This window comes from Notamacropus eugenii, chromosome X (assembly GCF_028372415.1).
Source record: "Notamacropus eugenii isolate mMacEug1 chromosome X, mMacEug1.pri_v2, whole genome shotgun sequence".
Taxonomy (NCBI): domain Eukaryota; kingdom Metazoa; phylum Chordata; class Mammalia; order Diprotodontia; family Macropodidae; genus Notamacropus; species Notamacropus eugenii.
In genome coordinates, this window is record NC_092879.1 from 48,844,943 (window position 1) to 48,851,576 (window position 6,634).

A 6,634-nucleotide genomic window follows, 5' to 3' on the forward strand; every position below is an offset into this window, starting at 1 on the left:
AATTCAGTTCAAAAAGGAATACATTTCCATAATCCCTTATTGATCTAATTTAAGCTTATTGTTGGTTGACTTTAAGGCTATGGCTATATGAAACCAACACAACTGATTGAAAAATAAAAGATATAGTCAGGCGTCTAGCTATTTCAGCTACAAGATGCCAAATAATCAATTTGACAGATTATTCCCTCAGTGAATTGGCCAGATGTTTTAATATTGCATAGACACAGCCTAAGAAACTCACTGAACCACCGTGTTTTACATTTGTGTGGCAGAAGGTTTGGAATTTATATGCTTAACCACACCCACATTGGCAGGGCTACACCAATTGCATAAAGTAAAGTGCACTTGTATAATTTTATGACAATATGCCCACTACAATATTTTATCTTGTCCAGGAATTATTAAGATATTCTGTAGTTACATAAAAAAATCGTGTTTTACCGAAGTTATGATGAATTAAGGTAATTTATGACGCACAGTCTTTGTATGTGTTTAAAATACCTAGAACATGGAGTTTGTTTCTTTTTTTTTGAATTACTAATCTATAAAGATTTTCCTGATGATAGAATTGTGAGCTCCAGGCTGAATTTTTAGAAGTAAATGTGGTGGTAGATTTACAATTCAAAGGAGTTACTTAAATGAACAGAAATGCCCTAAAAGAACATCTGCCTACCTGAATGATCCAAGAAAATGAACACTGAAAATAAACAGCTGCCCTGTAGAAGACTTAGTGGTAAAAAGTAATCACCCTAAGCATAATGAATTTATTTTCCTTGTGCTTATTATGAACCTGGCAAACTTTCTCCCATATAAATATTTAAATGTTAACACACCAGAGGGATGCAGCAAGATTGTAGGGCAGCCTCTGGGAAACTCATCCTTCCAGAGCCTTCGGGCCTTCTGCTGAGAGAGGAATCAGCAACCTCTTCAGAATTAAGTGCCCATTATCAGTGCCACTTGCAAACATTCCCCACAGGCAAAGAGGAAGGACTCAAGGGAAAAGAAAGAGGTATAATTCAATTAACCAAGCACTGATTACGTACCAACTATGTGCTAGGTGCTAGGAATGAATTAACAGAAAAAAAAAATAACCCCTGCCCTCAAGAAGCTTACACTCCAATAAAAAAAGGGGGGCAGCTCGGTGGGACAGAGGGCCCTGGAGTCAGGAAGACCTGAGTTCAAATCTGACCTCAAACACTTGACACTTACTAGCTGTATGACCCTGGGCAAGTCACTTAATCCTGAATGTCTCTTCAAAACAAAAACAAACAAAAAAAGAGAGTGTTGGTGCAATCAAGGATGAAAGGGGAGAGAAAAATGAAGACAATAAATGTGGTACTAGTTGTAAAAAGCCACCCACAGAGAAAAAGGCAACATAGAATCATGGGTCAAGCACCAGACCTGGAGTCAGGTATTCAATTCAATTTAATTCAACAAGCATTTGCTGAAGGCCTAGTATGTGCTGAGTACTATGTTAAACATTGATGATACAAAGGCAAAAATGAAATGACATTCAAAGAAGGTCCCCATGACATTCTATTGGAGGAAAAAACTTTTTCATAGATAAGTACATACACAAAATATTATGTGTAATAGGGGAAGGGGGAGAGGGCTGGTAGGCCATCTTAAGAAGTAAGGAGGGGAGATTAGGTCTGTGAGGTTATACCTGAGATGTCCTTTGAAGGAAGTAAGAAATTGGTTCTATGAGGGGGAGGTGAGAACTAGGCAATGGGAGCAACCTCTGTAAAGTCTATGAGATGAAATGTTACAATGCAATGAATGTGAGGAGAAACAAAGTGAAACTTGTCTAGAAAGATTGTTTGGAAGATCTGAGTTTGAATCTTGCCTTAGACAGATGCTAGCTATTTGACCTTGGACAAGTTAATTAACCTTCCTCGGCCTCAATTTCCTCATTTGTAAAATGAGGATAATAATAGCATTTACTTCTCAGGGCTGTTGTAAGAGTGAAATAAGATAATATTCATAAGAGTTTTATAAACCTTAAAGCCACCAGAAAGGCTGGAATTTCTGAGTTTAAGAACAGCTCAAAGGATCAAGCAAATTTTTCCATCAGTTGATACACCAGTTCCTTCTTGTGTTCCTGACAGTAATTTCTATTATCAATAAGTATGGGGCAGTGGGCAAGAAATTCTGGTACAATATCTGTCCATGTCCCATCATCCTAAAAGTTGTATGAAAGGAAAACATCCTGAAATGAGCTACTCGGGCATTTCATCTCTAGCACTTGCAGTTAAATACATAATAACTGCATAATACACTACGGTGAAAGTCTTTAAGTCATGAGGTGTTTTCATGACCATACTAATAGGAAAGCTTTTAGAGAAAAAGAAATGTGGATGTTTTACAAGATTCTAGCATTACAAATTCTCAATTACAGAAAATTCCATTAGGGCACCTGTTTTCATAAAGAACTTACGTGGGAAATGAATGAAGCAGAAAAAGTCAATATTGCTGCATGATTTTAAGCAACACAACTCAGCCATCATAGCCCAGTATTTTTAGGAATGCAATGGATGAGGAAACACCAGGATAGATTGAGATCTTCCTTCTATGATATGATTGTATCATTCTGCCATTAGAACCCCAGCATCAATGACCATGTAGCAAGCAACAGAAATGATATTGCTGCTCACTCAGGCTAAGAAGAGATGCTTTTTTCTACAATTTCATCATTGATTTTGAACAACTAGAAAACTATTATCTTATAAAGTTCAATAAATTCCTATCATTAAGCCCTCAGGTTTGTCTATTCTCATCTGGTGTCTCTAATGCTTGAGGGTACTTTTTCATGATGTGACCCTAAAAGGACAAGAGAGGCGGTGGAAGAGGGGGTGGAAACAATAATGGAAGCTGTAAAAGCAGCTGCAAAGACGTATTTGCAAGGGGAAGACACCAAAGATATTAGAAAACACACGCTATATACTTGAAGAGGAAAAAAGGTCAATGAGCGTTACCCTACGGCAGTCAGCTAGGAGCAAAGGCTGGAGACTCTCCCTTAAGGCAATGAGTGAGTCTGGAGGATCTCTTTCCTATGCTGGAGAGAACTGTGGATCTAACAAAAGAGGTGGAAATGGATTAAATAGCTGGAGACACACTCCAGAAGAACTATCTCTCTCCAGAAGAACTAAGGATATAGTAACTGTCATATCAGCCGTGGTGGGATGTGAACGGCAAGAACAGTGGGCACTGGGGCAGCAACCAAGTGACAAAGCTTTGAGTAGAGCAGGGATTTGTTGACAGGCCAGATTCAGCCTGCTTCCTGCTTCTATACATCCTATAAACTAAGAATAGGTTTCACAATTTTTAAAAAAAGAAAAAAAATTTGAATAAAGAAAAATTTGTTTTAATTTTAACTTAATTTTAAAAAATTTAAATAAAGAAAAATCTAAGACACATTCTTAGCTTACAGAGCATACAGAAACAGGTAGCAGTCCATATTTGGCCCATAGACCACAGTTTGCAAATTCCCAGTCTAAAGGAAGGGATTAAGTAACACAAAGTTGCAAAAAAATTCAGGGAGTGGGATGACAGTGGAGATATATATATATATATATATATATATATATATATATATATATATATATATATATATATAGAGAGAGAGAGAGAGAGAGAGAGAGAGAGAGAGAGAGAGAGAGAGAGAGAGAGACAGGCAGACAGAAGATGACCTTCCTGATCTCATGAGAGCTTAGGGAGCATTATACAGTTGTGGGTCTAAGTATGAGCAGCCACTATGGCTACCTAGCTACTGGGAAATGTTATGTTCAGTAATGAATACAGACCTTCACCACCAAACAGTGATCTGGGGGATACCTCTGGTCCAGGATAAGGAGTAATGGAAAGTATTAGAGAAAGTATTGAGAAAGAACTAAGGAACATTATGTGCAAACCATGTCTCTTGCCGCCCTTCAATTCTTGCTTCCTTCAAATTCTAGGCATCTTTCTTACATACCAGGCTGCTCTTTATTCTGCTTGGACTTCATTTCAATCTGCAAGCATCTTCCTTTGAAACTGGTGCCTTCTGTTTCTCCTACTAAATTGTAAACTCCTTGAGTTTGAGATTAAATCATAGGGAAATTGAGCATTTTTCTTGTGGGTTCATGGTTTAATCGGAACTTTTAGCCCCTAGAATCTCTGCCTGTGGCTCAGCTTTAGAAAAAAAATGTTCTGATTTACTTTGTAAAGGAAATCCCATTCTGGGGGCCAGATCTTTTCTTTCCATGCAAGGTTCTGCACAAAGTAATCCCAATGTCAGTAACCAACAGTGATTAAGATAGGGATATAAATCCAACAGGCAGAAAGATCACAAACAGGTATTTGTCTACATAATGCAGTTTTTTAAAACTAGAGACAATGAACGACTGTTCACAAAAGGAAGCCACCTTACAATTGTACTACTTTTGTTCATGATGTGATGATAGTTTTATCTGCGTTTACTTCTGAAGACTCTTCACCTCAAGCTTGGGAAAGAGAATAGCCATTTGTATGATTACATACATCATTTTTGTGCCATAAAGAAATCAATCAAGCATACTATTTTTAGTTTGAAAAGCACACAAGAAAAGATAATCTTGGTTGAATGTATTCTCAAATAAAAAGGGAAGAGCAATCTTAAAGACCCATTAATAAATAAGTACCAAAAAGTCAAAATTTAAATAGATCTTGTTAATTTGTTTATCTCAGTGTGAGACCTTGTCAAAAAGCCAGAAGTAAATGTATTTTGTTAAAAGTACCATTGGCACAGCAGGTCCTGAACATTAAAAAGGAAGCTTGTCATTATGGGCCTGAAATGGAGAAAAGCAACTAACATCAGACTAAATCATTAATATCATATCTTAAATTTGAAATGCAGCATTAAAAATCCATTTATGCACAACATTATTTCCTAATATCATGCTACCATCCCGGGCCTACTTGGCTTGAGAGCCTCTGTTCTTCTCAGCATCACACATTCTCAGAGTTCTGGGACTTGACCTCCTGGTTGGTGAACAGGATTCTTGTATTCGCCCATGTATTTCGAAATAATCATGACTACTGCTAACTGTTCTGTTGTCGTTGATGTTGAGTAGTTAATGTTATTGTTCTCGTGATCATTGTGTCTCAAGAAAATGTTTGCAGAGAGGCACCAAATCTGAGCTGAAAGAGATGTTCTAGGCCATCTAGCTAATCCCAGAGCTAAACAAGACTCCATCCATATCCTGCCCTTGCTTGAAGGCTTCCTAAGTCTTTCTCCCAAGGCAACCTATATCATTTTGGGGGAACTATAATTGGTGGCAAGGTCTGCTTTAAATCAATCCTAATTTGTTGCTTTGAGACTTACAACCATTGCTCTTAGGACTGCCCTACAATTTAAGAACAGAAAGGAAATTTGCTTACAGGTTGGGAAATGAAAAATATGAGGAAAAGAATAAAGCAACTCAATAAGACTCTCCTTTTATCAGGAGAACAGTGATCATAATGTTCCCTCTCTTTGCAGAAAAATGTCTGCAAAACAGGTTTAAAAGTATGACATAATGGATTTGAACTAGATTCAGGAAGAGACTAAAGATAATTAGATACTGAAAAGAGTGACCAAGAAAGGAATTTTCCCCTTGGAGAAATGCCTTGTCCTCAACTTTACTTTTTAACTAGAGTGTAACATGGTTGATCTTTGATAAATTTCCTAGTTGAAACTGATGGCTGCAGCTACATCACTTCAGTACTGGTCTACAGTACCTATGAAGATGGGCCAAATGGTAGGCCAGGACAACAGCCAGCCATCTGTTTGATTATTGTCAGTACAATAAGAAAATTAACCAGTTTGATCTCAGACAACCTTTTGGGTCACATATCCTTGATTCTAAAGTGTGAACTTTAGCCAGTAAGTTTCAAATACTTAGAACAGCCCATCAGAATGATAATACAGTAAAGAAAAAAATTATAAATGAGTTTATAGGATGAGGGTGGGGAGGGGAAAATCCTTTTAAGTTTTCTATTTCTGATGAGTAGGCAATACAAGAAAAATAAACAACATTAAGTATATATATTTGCACAAGTATTAAGATGTATGATTCTGGAAAAACTAAGACTCAACTAATCTAAGGTCTCAGTTTACCTAGGTTTTCTATACTCCTATTTTAGAAAAAAACAAATGGCAATAAAGTACTAAAACATGAACTCTTTTGAGGGTAATAACTGTTTCATTTTACTGTACTATAGTCATCTGCCTTACATGTAAAAGGGACTTGAATTTTTTGGGAGGGGAACTGAATTTACTGAATTGATAATAGGATTCCATGAAGACTATAACCCCAAACCAATTTCCAGAGGATAGCCCATGCTCAGGATAAATCTAGTCCAGCTACTTATATATTCTGACTTTATAAAACTAGGCACACCACATAAATGTGAGTTATCATTTGGTATCCATAGTGTCATGAAATGTGAATTCAAATTCAAAATGAGGACACCATAGCATTCATTACAAGACCATCAAGTCACCAAAGATTCATTTATCTTTACATACTCACCTTATTAAGGCAGGAAAGTAGACTCAACTATTCTACAAAGAATGCCAAGAGTAATTACTAAAAGACAACCTCCAGTTGATAAGAACATTCAACGAACCATAACA